This window comes from Scyliorhinus torazame, chromosome 8 (genome assembly GCF_047496885.1).
Source record: "Scyliorhinus torazame isolate Kashiwa2021f chromosome 8, sScyTor2.1, whole genome shotgun sequence".
NCBI lineage: Eukaryota > Metazoa > Chordata > Chondrichthyes > Carcharhiniformes > Scyliorhinidae > Scyliorhinus > Scyliorhinus torazame.
In genome coordinates, this window is record NC_092714.1 from 178,574,391 (window position 1) to 178,591,791 (window position 17,401).

Genomic DNA, 17,401 nt, shown 5'->3' on the forward strand with positions numbered 1-17,401 from the left:
CTGTCATGGCCTTGAGAGAGCTGGTGACTGACCCCAGCCCTGTGAACACCAGTTAATGTACTTGAAAAGTTTACATGTTAACAAGTTTATATTTTAAGTTCTGGTTACAATCCCCTGGTTGATCATTGTGAAAACAGACTTTTTTTTTGATGAGGGTGGATGGTAGGGAGAAAGGGACTGTTGGGGTGTAATGTGTTTCTGTAAGTGGGGTCTGACTGTCACACATGGGTGGCACAAAGTCTCAACTCTCCTAGTCAACCTCCGTAAACGTGAATTCACCCAAAACTCTTGTGCCTTCTATCCTAATTCGCACTGAATCCCATTCACCCACTATCCCCGAGGCCTAGATGGGCTCCTGGCTCAGCAACACTTCATTGTCATATGTCATAGTTGAATTGCTTCCTTGCCTCACCCTTCCCTATCCCTGTAACCTCCTCCAGCCCAAAAAACGATTGAGAATGCCGTGCTCCCCCAAATCTGGGCCCTTGCCCGTACCTCATTCACTTCATTTCTGGCTGTGCCTCGGGTTGTTTAGGCCCTAGAATTTCTTCCCTAAACTTTTTGGCCCTTAAAATCAACCTTTTTGATCAAATATTTGATCACCTGTCCTAATGTTGATTCCTTTGGCTCATTGTTGATTATTGTCTGATTACCCTGCCATGAAGTGCACTGAGATGTTTACTGCCTTGACGGTGGTGTGTAAATGTAACCTATTGTCTTGGGTGCAAAAATGGTCGATCGATCAGCCCCACCTTCCTGATAGTTCTAGTTCCTCCAGTGCCTCTGTGTTGACATTCCTGGGTGAGTGGCAAATCCCTCTAGCTAAATGTTGTAAAAACTGGAACCATCACCGACTGCCCCAACCCTGAAGCTCATACTATTGGTCTGTGACTCTGTTTCCCCTTCCCCAGGTGCCATCACCGGTGCTAAGCCAGGCCGTTTCACAGTCCTGTTTAACCGCGAGCATGGCATCTGTTCTCATGTTGTCACCATAACAAAGGGTGCCAGGTTCCACCACTGTAATATTAGTCCCCTCTGCCCTTACATCGGTTCATCTGTGGCTGAAACCCACATTTTCATTTTTTCTTTTTATAAATTTAGAGTACCCAATTCAATTTTTCCAATCAAGGGGCAATTAAGGGCCAATCACCTACACTGCACATCTTTGGGTTGTGGGGGCGAAACCCACGCAAACACGGGGAGAATGTGCAAACTCCACACGGACAGTGACCCAGAGCCGTGATCGAACCTGGGACCTCGGCGCCATGAGGCAGCAGTGCTAACCACTGTGCCGCCCTTGAAACCCACATCTTCATGGATTTGCCACCTCCTGGCTGTTCTCCCAATGTCTGTAAAATACAGTTCATTCAACACTCTGCGAGTAATCTATACTATGCCAGTTCATGGAATCCCTACAGTGCAGAAATAATCGAGCATGGCCAATCTGCCTGACCTGCACATCTCTGAATTGTGGGAGGAAACTGGAGCACCCGGAGGAAACCCACGTAGACACGGGGAGAATGTGCAATCTCCACATAGACAGAGACCTGGAGCCTGGTTTGAACCTGGGTCCTCGGCGCCATTAGGCAACAGTGCTAACCACTACGCTGTCTTTAAAACCCACTTCTTGAACAAGCTTTTACACTAGTCGCCTGATGGCTCCTCCATTAATTTGGCATAATTAACTTTGATTATACCTCATTGAAATACCTTGCAATGTTGCACCATTGACAAGACATTTTATGTAAATGTATTGCACAGGAATTTGAAGGACTCAGCACTGACTAATAATAGTCTGAGGACCATTTCTTTCAGACATAAATATAACAAGCAGTGTCCCAGTCTTATATCAAGGAGTGGAGTGTCACAGCAATGGAGTAGATTCTCTTTAGAGTTTGCTTTGGTCTACTGATGTTTAGTATCAGGTTGTCATGTGCTAAGAGCCTTTTTGCTTTTTCTGAATGGTATATTGCACTATGTGACGGCGTCTACTGGCTAACATATCTGATAAGAGCCTGGTTATTGCTGCAGATCGAATGCTAACCTCTCACCGGTGCGGGCGGACTTGCTGTGCATTTTCTTGTTTTTAATTTCCATTTTCCAGCAGTGCCTTTTGCTTCCGTTTAACTTTGTTGATGTTTTGATGGTTACATTTTGTAGTTTAGTTAACTTCTCCTTTTTAAAAACTTGAACATGGAGCAGGAATTGGGGATGTTGTATTCAAAAGTGTTGATGCAAAACCTTGGTTACACAACTCATTACTGATGAGCTGGTGAACATGTCCACTTATAAGAGCTGTCATTATCAGGGGAATGTTGGGGACATTTCTTATAATTGGCAAGAACAACACAGATAGGCAGCCTGTTTAAATGTAAAATGTCATGTTTAAGGCTGTGATGTACCTCAAAGTAAGTAATTTATTTTTTTAGTTTTTTTCCGTCCAGCATGTTATGTTCTGTGAGCACCTTTTTCCCCCCTCCCCAACCTTACTCAAGGGATTAACCTTTCTGTGTAGGTTGGACAATGAGGGGTAGATCTTGACTTTGTGCTTTCATTGTGAAATGGATATAAGTCGACAGCTTATTTTGAAATTTTCTTGATTAGATTTTTATTCACCGTTGAAGTCGGTGGAAATAAATATCAGGTGAGATGTCAAACGGGTTGCCAACTTGTTATCAAGGAGTTTTAGACTTTTTGCACAAAGTCAGGATTAATCTGAGTGTCAGTGGGCTACTAGGGCTCAATCCAATCCTGGCCTGACCCAGGCACTTACCAAAAGGAGCACTGCATCACGATAAAAACCGTTGCTTCGCGGGAAGCTGAGGCAGTTCTAGCATGTTGTTGCTAATGGGTAACCCAAATGCGTGATGCATCCTTCTTGGTGAGCATTGTACCCTGCCCCATGGGCCAAAGCGTTTGTTTGAGAGTGAAACAAATGGCAGCTGGTATGCTGACATTTTAGTGCTTCTGATTGCGTTCAGGAATTTAAAAATGTGTGGTAGATTGCCTGATAATATTCTATTCATGGCCTGTACATCTGATGGGTTGTTGGCTGCTTTGACCTGTGATAATGGTGGAGCCAATCACATCTGTCACTGGTGTACATTACCCAGTTTATTTTACATATGTATATGGGTGGAATCATAGCTGGCTCTGGTTTTCTCCTCTCCTAAGGTGAATATTAGTGTGGCTTTGCAAACATGATCTTTGTGTTATTGTACATATTTTTAAAGAGGCAGAATAGACGGCATAGCTTTCAATGGAACCTAGATTGGGCCTGCAATTCTGTACAGCTGGAGCGGGGTCACAGTTGTTTTCTACAAGTATAGTTACAAACAGCATGATCCTCCATTGGATGTCATCTGTGGCGGTGTAGCAGAAAAGGTGTCCACATAAAGGTGCAGAAAAAACAACGTCACGGAACCCGAACAGTACAGAAGGAGCTTGTTTGGCCCATCATGCGTTTGCCATCTCTTTGAAAAGGTGATCCAATTAGTTGCATTCTCTTCTTTTCCTAGAGTTCTGCAAATGATTCCCCTTCGGGTAAATCTCTAAATCCCTTTTGAAAGTGATGATTGGATTTGCTTCCATCACACTCTCTGACAGTGTGTTCCCAGGCACAACAGCTCACTGCGTTCATTTTTGTAAAACAAAAGTGCTTATCTCCATAGAATCCCAAGTGCACAAGGAGACCATTCGGCCCATCGTGTCTACACTGACCCTCCAAAAGAGCACTCCACCTGTGCCTTATCCCCATAACCTTACCTAACCTGCAAATCTTTGGACACTAAGGGGCAATTTAGCATGGCCAATCCACCTAACCTGCACATCTTTGGACTGTGGGAGGAAACTGGAGAACCCAGAGGAAACCTACACAGACTCTGGGAGAATGTGCAAACTCCACACAGTCACCCAAAGTTGGAATTGAACCCAGGTCCCTGATGCTGTGAGGCAGCAGTGCCAGCCACCCTGCTGCCCCTCTCGCCTCAGGTTCTTTTGCCAGTTTAAATCTGTGACCTAGGCTGACTGCCAATTGAAACAGTTTTTCTTTATTTATCAAAACCCTTGATCGCTTTGAAGACCTCTTTATAAAACTCACTTTTAATCTTCTCCCATAGAAGGAGAATAATCCCAGCTCCTTTTGTATCTTTATTGCTGAAGTCCTCAGTCCCTGGCATTGTTCTGTTAACTCTCTTCTATACCTTCTCCAAAGCTGTGACATTCATTTTAAAGTGCAGTCCCCAGAACTGGACACAATATTCCTGCTTAGGCCTAACCAGCCATTTATAAAGTTTCAGCATAGATTCCTTGCTTTTATACTCTTATACTTCTATTCATAAAGCCAAGGATCCTGCCATTAATTTTTTAATTTTTATAAATTTAGAGTACCCAATTATTTTTTTCCCCCAATTAAGGGGTAATTTTGCGTGGCCAATCCACCTAACCTGCATAACTTTGGGTTGTGGGGGTGAAACCCACGCAGACACTGGGAGAATGTGCAAACTCCACACGGACAGTGACCCAGGGCCGGGATTCGAACCCGGTTCCTCAGCGCCATAGGCAGCAATGCTAACCACTGTGCCGTGTGCCGCCCACCATTTATTTCTAACAATCATGTTGACTTGTTCAGCCACTTTCAAAGAGTTGTGTATATGAATCCCCCAGGTCTCTCTGTTTCTCTATCAAGATTGTACAATGGGTCCTGAATTTTCTTTTGAAAAAAGCATTGAATTGGACGTAAACAGACATCAGGGCTGAGATTAGAAACTCAGCAATAATTGGAATCCAGCTGTGCCCTTGGCATTACATGTCGGCAAGTGGGCAGTACCACTGGATCATCCAAATATTTTTCATGTAGTCACTATTCTAAATAAGCAAGCTTTGGCAATTGTGGCTTCCTGTGAGTTCCAGGCTCCAAATCAGGAAAAACTGAGCTTTACATCATTTTCTCTCTCACCCTCTCTCTTCAAGCTCCTATATTGCACCTATAACAGATTACAGTGGGTGGGAATCTCCAGTAATGGGGCTGCGTCCCCACGCCAGCGTCAAAACGCGGGCGTTTCACTCTGGACTTTCCTTAAGAAAGTCCAGAGTGATGCTCCTACCTGCAGGGGGCTAGCAGGGCCCCGGAGTGCTCCTTGCAGCTCTGGCTGCCAATACGGGGCCCTGCATTTCTGGTCAGGAGTCTGAGTATGCGCACGGCGGTGGCCTGTGGCGGCCGCCCCGTGCAACATGGCGGATTCACACTGTGAACCATGATGAACGAAGTAGGTTCCCCCGAGATCTCGCACGCCCACGGATTGGTGCCGCCCGATCGCTTGCCTGGCCATCTGTGAGAAACCCCCACCCCCCCACCCAGGTGAAGGATCCCCCCGCCCCCCACCAGGGCGGCCGCAGACTGAGTCCGCAGCCGCCACCAACCGTTCCCAACAGGCAAAACATGGTTAGAACCACGCCATCGGGAACTCGGCCAGTTTTCATGGGAGAATCACCGTGGGGGCCTCTGTCAATGGCCCCCTACCCACACCCCGTAGACCGCGCCACATAGACCGCGCGTGCTTCGAGGCGATTCTCCGGGGACTGGATTTCATCATTGATGCCCATTCTCCGCCCCCGCGCCGATCGTGATTTCGGCTCAGAGAATCCAGCCGAATATCGTTGTACCGGGGCGTGAATTAGATGCCAGACTTTTATGTTTTTCTTTGTTTCCAAAGGTCAGTGAGAGTTTTCAAGGGGTAGTGTTGAGTTTTTTGTTAGAAGCATGGAAAGTGTTAACATCCCGAAAACAAAGTTTGTTTTCTCAAGTTGATGATTGGTGTGTTTATCTCATATTATTCTGATGCATTTACAAAATCTAATGTGATTCTGAAAAAAAACAGAGGACCTGAACATGAGTCTTATCATGGCTGTTCGAGAGTTTTAAATTCTATATTTAAAACAACAAATCTGGAAATTTACAAAAAATTAACTTGGGCACCAGTATAAGTGGCCATGAAGCTATCAGATTATTATAATAACAAAGTCCTTTTGGGACAGTAACTTGCTATCCTTGCCCAGCCTGCATTACATGTGACTCATGTCAGATGGAAATTTTTTTTCCATCAAAAATAAACTTTATTCATAAAAGTTATAAAAGTACGTTACATGATCGTTCAAGATTATCATTATATAAAGTTCAAAACAACTAATTTCTTCTAATGCTGTATGTTACTGACTGCATTTAAAATTACAGTCGCTATTTACAATTTCATTGCATAATCAAACATATAGCTAAAAGGTTTTTCAGTTTCCAGTCCCTCGGTGCACTCGGGCTGAGACAGTGACCTTTCTCCATGGAGTCTTTGCAGCAGCTGCCCCAAGCTTTAGTGCATCCCTCAGCAAATAGTCCTGCACCTTGCAATGTGTCAGTCTGCAACATTAGATTGTGGACAACTCTTTTCACTGGAAGGCCAACGGCCAACAAGTTCTGGGCAGACCAAAGAGCATCTTTCACTGGGTTGGTGGTCTTCCAGCCACAGTTAATGTTTATCTCGGTGTGCATCCCTGGGAACAACTCAAGTCCTGTGTCAGAGTTGCTGGGGGTGAACCTTGATAACAGTGACTGCAGCTTTTTCCAGAGCTGCTTTGCAAAGGTGCATTCCAGAAGGAGCTGGACACAGGTCTTTGCTTGCCAAAGCCATCTCGAGTGCAATGTGTGTAGGGGAGACTTCGAGCATGCAGGAAGGATCTAATCACCAGCCAAGCTGCACCTTGGCGTTTGTTTCAAAGTTCTGGCGATGAGACATTATTCTAAATAACCTTGACAGTCTGCTCAGGCAGCCATCCGACAGGATATGTCATCTCCTATTCCTGCAGGACTTCAAGGAAGTTATCTGCAGACCACTGCCTAATGGACCTGTGGCCAAAGGTGCTTTTCTGCATAAACGTTTGTACAAGGGATTGGTGCAACAACATAATCCAACTGAATGGAGCATTCTGTAGCAACATGGTTGTCGTGTTGGGTGTTCCGCTATATAAACGAACCAACACGGTTGTAGATGGTACAACTCTGTTTTATTATTCAGGATAACAACAACTGTAAACTTCTGGCTGTGGTTCGTACTTCACCAGTTGACCTGTGGGCCCAGCCCTAACACTATCTTAGAGAGGCACTCAGCACATGGTGTATGTCTGAGTGGCGCGCTGTGAGCTCTGTGCTCTGAGCTATCTCCTGGTGGAATGAGCGGGAACTGTGGTGTTCCCTGTTTTATAGTGCGTGTGCTCTCACTGGTGATTGGCTGTGATGTTGCGTGTGTGTTGATTGGTCCGTCGATCTGTCCATCAATGTGTGTGTGATTGCACCGTGATATGTTAATATGGATATCATGACAATGGTCAGGCCTATCCTTCGTGGCAGGGATTGCTGCATCCTCGACACATAGTGACAACTGAAGGCCCATTACGACAACGGCGATGTAGGACACCCTTTTTATCTAGAGACTTACACATATCACTGTGAACATAATTCATTTTTAATCTCCAGATAAAACGGAAGATGGTTCAGGTGACCGCTGAGTGGGATATGGGCCAGACTTGTGCCACATGCAGCACAGAGAGAGAGCCTGACACCTGATGGCTAGGTTCTTACTGTGCAGAGGGAACGTCGCTCTCATATGCCCAGTTTTTGTTTTACCATGGCTAAATCCTCCTTCCAGTTTCCAGCAAATGCCCAAACCCCTCTGAACCACATGCCCAGCACCCTCAGATAGTCTGACCTGACAGTGAAAAGGGCAAAGGATCAGTTGGCACAGTTTCCCAAAGAAAATGACTTTGACTTTGGGGCCCTTTTAACTTGTTGCAGATGCTCCTCAGTTTGTGCACTGACAACGGATCTGAGCAGAAGATGGCGCCATGTACAGGGAGACTTTAACCTGAGTGTCTCTGCTGCCTGCGATTGTCACCCCTCTTATGCCTGCATCCTTCCTGATGGATGTGCATAAGGATTGATATAACATGTGGACAAGACAAAGAAGAATTGTTAGTGGGCAGCACGGCAGCATTGTGGATAGCATAATTGCTTCACAGCTCCAGGGTCCCAGGTTCGATTCTGGCTTGGGTCACTGTGCGGAGTCTGCACATCCTCCCCGTGTGTGCGTGGGTTTCCTCCGGGTGCTCCGGTTTCCTCCCACAGTCCAAAGATGTGCAGGTTAGGTGGATTGGCCATGATAAAATTGCCCTTATTGTCCAAAATTGCCCTTGGTGTTGGGTGGGGTTACTGGGTTATGGGGATAGGGTGGAGGTGTTGACCTTGGGTAGGGTACTCTTTCCAAGAGCCGGTGCAGACTCGATGGGCCGAATGGCCTCCTTCTGCACTGTAAATTCTATGATAATGAAAGAGAGGTCAGTCCTGTCTGACTCCAGATTTGATCCAAAAGCTTTCTGATTCCCACCCATTGATTGAAACTACACCATTGATGTTTGTGTAAAACAATGGGATCCAATCAGGGATTCCCTCCACAAACTCCATTTTGGAGGGCACATCCATCATTTAGGTGTGCAATGTTCTGTCAAAGGCCTTCTCCTGGTCCAGGCTGATGAGACAGGTGTCTACACCCCTGTCCATTACATAGGTGATCATATCCCTGAGTGGCAGAAACTCGATGAGATCTTCCAGCTGGGTACAGCGCAGGACTGGTCAGAGTGGATGACCGACTCCAGAGCAAACAAGATTCGATTGACGATGACCTTGGACAGAATTATGTTGTCTATTTTTTAAAATAAATTTAGAGTACCCGATTCTTTTTTTCCAATTGAAGAGCAATTTAGCTATCCACCTACCCTGCACATCTTTGGGTTGTAGGGGTGAGACCCACGCAGACACGGGGAGAATATGTAAACTCCACATGGACAGTGACCCAGGGCCGGGATTCGAACCCTGGTCCTCAGCGCCACAGCAGTGCTAACCACCGTGCCACCCAGAGTTTTGTGGTCTACTCTGAGCAGTGAAATGGGTTGTTAATTTCTCTGATTTCCTCCCTCTCACCCTTCCACTTGTAGATGTTGCTGGTGATGCCTTATCTCATGGATTCTGACACACTGCTGGCCAGAAACATACTCTCGTACACCTCCATCGGCCTGGGCTGATATCTCACTGGGTCGAATACAACTCAGTTGGCAAGCCCTCGCTTCCAGGAGTTTTATTTATCTCAGTGAAACTGATGGCCTTTGTCAGCAGGCCCAGAGTTACTAACAAGCACGGTGAGGGCGGCAAGGTAGTACAGTGATTAGCACTGCTGCTTCACAGTGTCAGGGACTCGGTTCGATTCCCGGCTTGGGTCACTGTCTATGTGGAGTCTGCACGTTCTCCCCATGTCTGCGTGGGTTTCCTCTAGGTGCTCCGGTTTCCTCCCACAAGTCCCGAAAGACGTGCTGTTAGGTGAATTGGACATTCTGAATTCTCCCTCAATGTACCCAAACAGACGCCGGAGTGTGGCGACTAGGGGATTTTCACAGTAACTTCAGTGCAGTGTTAATGTAAGCCTACTTGTAACACTAATAAGATTATTATTACATTATTATTATTATTTGTGGCAGCATGGTGGCGCAGTGGTTAGCATTGCTGCCTCACGGCGCCGAGGTCCCAGGTTCGATCCTGGCTCTGGGTCACTGTCCGTATGGAGTTTGCACATTCTCCCCGTGTTTGCGTGGGTTTCGCCCCCACACCCAAAGATGTGCAGGCTAGGTGGATTGGCCACGCTAAATTGCCCCTTAATTGGAAAAATGAATTGGGTACTCTAAATTTTTTTTATATAAAAAAAATAATTATTATATGTGGGAGGAAACCAGAGCACCTGGAGTAAACCTACGCAGAATCAGAGCAGAGTGTTTTGTACATTGTTTGCTATGACGGGGTGCTTACCCACGCAGGGGAGGAGGTGGCGTAGTAGTATTGTCACTGGACTAATAACCCAGAGACCCACGGAATTGATTTGGGGACCCGTGTTCGAATCCCACCACTGCAGGTGATGGAATTTATTAGGGCAGCACGGTAGCATTGTGGATAGCACAATTGCTTCACAGCTCCAGGGTCCCAGGTTCGATTCCGGCTTGGGTCACTGTCTGTGCGGAGTCTGCACATCCTCCCTGTGTGTGCGTGGGTTTCCTCCGGGTGCTCCGGTTTCCTCCCACAGTCCAAAGATGTGCAGGTTAGGTGGATTGGCCATTATAAATTGCCCTTAAGTGTCCAAATTGCCCTTCGTGTTGGGTGGGGTTACTGGGTTATGGGGATAGGGTGGAGGTGGTGACCTTGGGTAGGGTGCTCTTTCCAAGAGCCGGTGCAGACTCGATGGGCCGAATGGCCTCCTTCTGCACTGTAATTTCTATGAAACTTCCTTAACTTTGGAGATGAAAGATTTGCCTTCTCCCACCAGAATACCCAGGCTGGTGGAATGGGAATCGCTTTCTCTAGAATTTGGTTCACAATTTTCACCATAAGACAACTGATGCACGTGGCATCATGCTGAACTGAGTTCTACGGCAATGGCTGTCATCTGCTAATCAATGCTACAATAGACTATCATTGAGCCAACAAAATGGAGAGGAGTAAGTCCTGGCTTTCTCCCATTGTTATATTACTTGGAGTAATATATGTTACTCATTTGTTTATGCCGAGAGGCAATGATCTAGAGGTTCCAAAGCTGATTTTCTTTCTTTTGAAGAGATTGCAGAATTTGTGCAGCAAGTTGTCTCAACTACGGTGGCACAGTGATCAGGGACCTAGGTTCTATTCCAACCATCAGCCGCTGCCTGTGGATTTTGCACATTTTCCGCGTGTCTGTGTGGGTCTCACCCCGACAACCCAAAGATGTGCCGGGTAGGTGGATTGGCCACGTTAAATTGCCCCTTTAATTGGAAAAATAAAATAATTTTTTTTAAAAAATCACTTCCTGGAATTGCCCTTACTTTTATTCATAATATCTACTTTCAAGTTTCATACTCTTTCTCTTGTCATTGACTCTGTGTATCTCATGCCCTCAATGCATATTAGTATGATCCTTTGATTTTACTGGGTGTGAGTCCATTTTAGCAGAGCACTGGATAGCTCTATGGCTTAATATGGGTTGGGACTGTCGGTGCATCAGGTTTAACTGGGTGTAGCCTAACAATAACGGCATAACGGGGAGGTGCAGGTGGGAGCAGTATGGGAGGCGCTGAAGGCGGTGGTCAGGGGAGAGTTAATCTCCATCAGGGCTCACAGGGTGAAGAGAGAGGGCAGGGAAAGGGAGAGGTTAGTGGGGGAGATTTTAAGGGTGGACAGGAGCTATGCAGAGGCTCCGGATGAGGGACTACTCAGGGGGAGACGAAGTCTCCAGACGGAGTTCGACCTGTTGACAGAGGCACAGTGGAGGAAGGCACAGGGGGCGATATATGAATATGGGGAGAAGGCGAGCCGGATGCAGGCACACCAGCTCCGTAAGAGGATGGCAGCGAGGGAAATAGGTGGAGTCAAAGATGGCAGGGGAACTACGGTGCGGAGTGCGGGGAAAGTGAATGAGGCTTTTAAGGCCTTTTACGAGGAACTGTATAGGTCCCAGCCCCCAGGGGGAAAAGAGGGGATGCGGTGATTCTTGGATCAGTTGAGGTTCCCAAGGGTGGAGGTGCAGGAGGTGGCGGGTCTGGGGGCGCTAATTGGGGTGGAGGAGTTGGTTAAAGGACTGGGGAGCATGCAGGCAGGGAAGGCCCCGGGGCCGGATGGGTTCCCGGTGGAGTTCTAGAGGAGGTATGTCGACCTGTTAGCCCCGTTGCTGGTAAGGACCCTCAATGAATCAAGGGAGGGGGGGACCCTGCCCCCGACAATGTCGGAGGCGACGATCTCTTTGATCTTGAAGCGGGATAAGGACCCACTACAATGTGGGTCATATAGACCGATCTCGCTCCTTAATGCAGATGCTAAGTTGCTGGCAAAAATGTTGGCCATGAGGATTGAGGACTGTGTCCCGGGGGTGATTCACGAGGACCAGACAGGATTCGTAAAGGGTAGGCAGTTAAACACTAATGTGCGAAGGTTCTTAAATGTGATAATGATGCCATCGGTGGAGGGAGAAGCGGAGATAGTGGCAGCCATGGACGCGGAGAAGGCCTTTGATCGGGTAGAGTGGGAGTATCTCTGGGAAGTGTTGAGGAGGTTTGGGTTCGGGGGAGGGTTTATTAGTTGGGTTAAGCTCCTGTATAAAGCCCCGGTGGCGAGTGTGGTCACGAACCGGCGGAGGTTGGAGTATTTCCGGCTGTATCGAGGGACGAGGCAGGGGTGCCCCCTGTCCCCTCTGCTGTTCGCATTAGCAATTGAACCTTTGGCCATGGCGTTAAGGGAGTCGGGGAAATGGAAGGGGGTGGTTCGAGGGGGAGAGGAACATCGAGTGTCGCTGTATGCAGACGACCTGTTGCTGTATGTGACGGATCCAGTGGAGGGGATGGTTGAGGTAATGCAGACCCTACGGGAGTTTGGAGACTTTTCGTCTCAATGTAGGAAAGAGTGAGCTCTTTGTGATCCATCCGGGGGACCAGGGAAGAGGGATAGACGACCTACCGTTGAGGAGGGCGGAAAGGAGCTTTTGATACTTGGGGATTCAGGTAGCTAGGAGCTGGGGGCACTGCACAAACTTAATTTGACGCAGTTGGTGGAACAGATGGAGGAGGATTTTAAAAGGTGGGACATGTTGCCACACTCGCTGGCGGGCAGGGTACAGTCGGTTAAAATGGTGGTCCTCCCGAGATTTCTTTTTGTATTCCAATGCCTCCCAATTGTGATCACTAAGGCCTTTTTAAAGAGGGTAAGCAGGAGCATTATGGGATTTGTGTGGGCGAGCAAGAGGGGTTCTTGGAGCGTAGCAGAGATAGAGGAGGGCTGGCATTGCCGAATCTGGGTGGTTATTATTGGGCAGCCACCGTGGCAATGATCTGTAAGTGGGTGATGGAGGGAGAGGGGGCGGCGTGGAAGAGGTTGGAGATGGCATCCTGTAAAGGAACGAGCCTGGTGGCGCTGGTGACGGCACCGCTGCCGCTCCCGCCGACAAGGTACACCACGAGTCCGGTGGTGGCGGCAAGGCTAAAGATCTGGGGGCAGTGGAGACGGCACAGGGGTGCGACAGGAGCCTCGGTGTGGTCCCCGATCAGAGACAACCATCGGTTTGTCCCAAGTAGGATGGACGGGGGATTTCAGAGCTGGCATCGGGTAGGGATTAGAAGAATGGGGGACCTGTTCATTGACGGGATGTTCGCGAGCTTAGGGGCGCTGGAGGAGAAGTTTGGGCTACCTCCGGGAAACGCTTTCAGGTACATGCAAGTGAGGGCATTTGTGAGGTGGCAGGTGAGGGAATTTCCGCTACTCCCGGCACAGGGGATTCAAGATAGGGTGATTTCGGGCGTATGGGTCGGAGAGTGCAAGGTGTCGGCGATATACCAGGAAATGAAAGAAGAGGGGGAGGCTTTGGTAGAGGAGCTGAAGGGTAAATGGGAAGAGGAGTTGGGGGAGGAGATTGAGGAGGGGCTATGGGCTGATGCCCTAAGTCGGGTTAATTCCTCTTCCTCGTGTGCCAGGCTTAGCCTGATACAATTTAAGGTGGTTCATAGAGCACATATGACGGGGGCGAGGCTGAGTAGGTTCTTTGGGGTGGAGGACAGATGTGGGAGGTGCTCAGGAAGTCCGGCAAACCATGTCCATATGTTTTGGTCATGTCCGGCACTGGAGGGATTCTGGAGGGGAGTTGCGGGAACAGTATCTAAGGTGGTGAAAGTCCGGGTCAAGCCAAGCTGGGGGCTAGCACTATTTGGAGTAGTGGACGAGCCGGGAGTGCAGGAGGCGAAAGAGGCCGGCATTCTGGCCTTTGCGTCCCTAGTAGCCCGGCGAAGGATCTTGTTAATGTGGAAGGAAGCGAAGCCCCCCAGCGTGGAGGCCTGGATAAATGATATGGCTGGGTTTATCAAGTTGGAAAGGATAAAGTTTGCCTTGAGAGGGTCTGCGCAGGGGTTCTACAGGCGGTGGCAACCGTTCCTAGACCATCTCGTGGAGCGTTAGATGAAGGTCGGACAGCAGCAGCAACCCAGGGGGGGGTGGGGGGGAAGGGGGACATCGTTCGTGGCGGGGGGGGGGGGGGGGGGTTCCTGTGGGGGGCATGTGAGCAAGAAAGCACATGAATGATCCGGAAACTGACATGTACGGGAAGAATCCATTGTACAAAGTTCTGTATTTTATTGACTTGCCATGTTCATGTCTTGCCACGCGAGTTCTTTTCTTTTCTTTGTTACGGTGGGGGGGGAGGGTTGTTTGTAAGGTGGAAAATATTGTTGTTGAAAAATTCTTAATAAAAATATATGAAAAGAAAACAATAACGGCATACAGTTGTGGCTCCACGACTCTTGCCTCCTAAGTCAGTAGGATGTGGGTTCAAGTCCCACGCGTTCTAGGCTGACACTTTGGTACAGTGCGCTGGGGTGTTGTCTTTCAGATGAAACATTAAATAAAGGTCTATTTGATCCCATGGGTCGACCTAACAAATCCCTTGCCACCATTTTGAAGGAGAGCAATGGCATTTGTCCTGATATCCTGGACAATATTTATCCCTCCACCAACACAGCAAAAAACAGATTATTTGGTCATTACCACATTGTTGTTTGTGGGACCATGCTGTGCACACATTGGCTGCGGTGTTTCCTACATTTCAACAGTAACTGCACATCAAAAAATAAGTCATTGGCTGTAAAGTGTTTTGGGACATCCTGAAGTTGTGAAAGATGATGGCCGGGATTCTGTGACCCCGCACCGGGTTGGAGAATCGCCGGGGGGGGGGGGGCGCGAGAAACGCACCACACCGCCCCGACGCTGGCCCGCCGATTCTCCAGCGTCGAATCTCAGGTGCCTGCAGGATCGCTGCCGCGCGGTCGGGAGCTGTTGAAAATGCCCCCCCCACCCCCCCGGCGATTCTCCGGGCCTCGACGGGCTGAGTGGCCGCCGAGTTCGGCAGAGTCCCGCCGGCGTGGGTTACGTGTGGTCCCACCCGGCGGGACCTCGGAGTTCTGGCTGCGGGGGCCGTCCTAGTGGGGGGGTAGCGGGATCCGACCCCGGGGGGGGGGGGGGGGGGAGGGGGGGAGGCCTCCACGGTGGCCTGGCTCGCGATCGGGACCTACCGATCGGAGGGTGGGCTAGTTCCATGGGGCCCCTATGTTCCTCCGCGCCGGGCCCCTGTAGGGCTCCGCCATATTGCCCGGTGGCCGGCGTGGAGACGGGACCCCACATGCATGCGCGGACTCGTGCCGGCCGTGGCCTGCCGGCTTTCGGGCACTGGAGCTGTGGACACCACTACGGCGCCGTACTAGCCCCCTAGGAAGGGGTGAATACCTGCCACTTGAAGCCCGTTGACGCCGGAGTGGCTCACGCCGCTTTTCACGCCGGCGTCAGAATTTGGCCGCGGGATTGGAGAATCCTGGCCGGTATATAAATGAGCCTTTTTTTTCTCTCCGTCGATAATGGTGAGCTTGTGTGGAATGGAGGGTTGTCTGTGCATGGTACATCTGATCTCCCTTACTCTCCCTTATGCTGAATCTCAGATTTCAGCTGTGTTGTTGGACAAAGTGCTAAGCAGAGCCTTTATCATCAGTTCTATTCCTACCCCAAGACATCAGTCTGGGCTCTGTGGGACTGATAAAAACGGGGCATTCAATTGGTATTAGAAGAAGAACCAAAGAAAAATCTGAAATGCAAAAAGACCACTGGTCTCTCTCTCGGTTCATCTTACTGATACCTCTATTGTCTATTCACAGAATCCACTCCTCACAACTTTGTTTCTACTCGCTTGCTTGGCAGATTATTGATAGAATTATGCAGCACAGAGGGAAGCTATTGAGCTTGTGGTGACTCTTTGACAGTTGTTCAACTAATCTTGCTCCTGATGCTCTTTCCATGTAGCCCTATTTTTTTAAATTTCTTTTAGTATTTAATGTGGTTATTCATGTATATATTTCATACGTATGTGTGTGCACGCGCGCATTCCCACTACTTTCACGTTCTCATCCTTCCTCCTAACTCTTCTCCATTATATTGGTTGTTCTATTGGTTTCAAAAGTCACACCAAACTATGGAGCACTTTGGGATGCATTGCTACATTAAAGCTCCTGTATCAACAACAAATGGTATTGCACAGTGCCATTCACAAAATAAAACATCCCAAGGCCGTTATAAAAGAAAATATGACACTGAGCCATGTAAGGAGATATTCGATCAGATGAACAAAAGCTGTGTCAAAGAGGTTTTAAGGGGTGTCTTAAGCGGAGGTGCAGGGGGGGAATTCCCGAACTTGACAACTGGTGACCCGGCCACTAATGGTGGAGCACTTAAGATGCTCAAAAGGCGAGAAGTAGAGCAGAGCACAGGATTGTAGGGCTGGTGGAGATTACAGAGGTAGAGAAGGGCGAGGCTCTGGAGGGATTTGAAAATAAGGATGTGAAATGTTATATCAAGGCTTTACTTGACTGGGTGCCAATGCAAGTCAGTGAGCACAGGAGTGATAGATGAATGGAACTTGGTGGAGGATATAATGTCAAGAGATCAGCCAGGGGTGCATTGGAGTAGTTGAGTCTAACGAAGACATGAATTAAGATTTCAGCAACAGATGAGCTGAGCAAAGTTTGGCAGTGTTAGGTGGATGAAATGTAATGTTCAATGTAAGCAAGTTTTGGTGTACATACCTATTAATGGCACGGTGACTGAAATGGTCGAACTCATTGTGCACCAATAATAATAATCTTTATTGTCACAAGTAGGCTTACATTTACACTGCAATTTCATAGATTTCATAGTGCAGGAGGCCGCCATTCGGCCCATCGGGTCTGCACCGGCTCTTGGCAAGAGCACCCTGTCCAAGCCCACACATCCACCCTATCCCCATAACCCAGTAACCTCACCCAACACGAAGGACAATTTTGGACACTAAGGGCAATTTAGCATGGCAAATCCACCTAATCTGCGCATCTTTGGACTGTGAGAGGAAACCGGAGCACCCGGAGGAAACCCACGCAGACACTGGAAGAACGTGCAGACTCCGCACAGACAGTGACCCAAGCCGGGAATCGAACCTGGGACCCTGGAGCTCTGAAGCAATTGTGCTAACCACTATGCTACCATGCTGCAGCAATGAAGTTACTGTGAAAAGCCCCTCGTCGCCACATTCCGGGTCCTGTTCGGGTACACTGAGGGAGAATTCAGAATGTCTTAATTACCTAACAGCACATCTTTCGGGACTTGTTGGAGGAAGCCGGAGCACCCCCACACAGACAGGGGGAGAACGTGCAAACTCCACACAGACAGTGACCCAAGTCGGGAATCGAACCTGGGACCCTAGAGCTGCGATTAAGCCAGTGACCTTCCTAG

The 17,401-nt window shown here is 48.5% G+C and overlaps 1 protein-coding gene across 1 annotated transcript in view; it reads left to right on the forward strand.

Annotated features, from left to right (window-relative positions):
- The window catches only part of gnas (GNAS complex locus), a 505,856-nt gene that overhangs the window by 487 nt on the left and 487,968 nt on the right, over nt 1-17,401 (forward strand). The gene's annotated exons all lie outside the window — the stretch shown is intronic.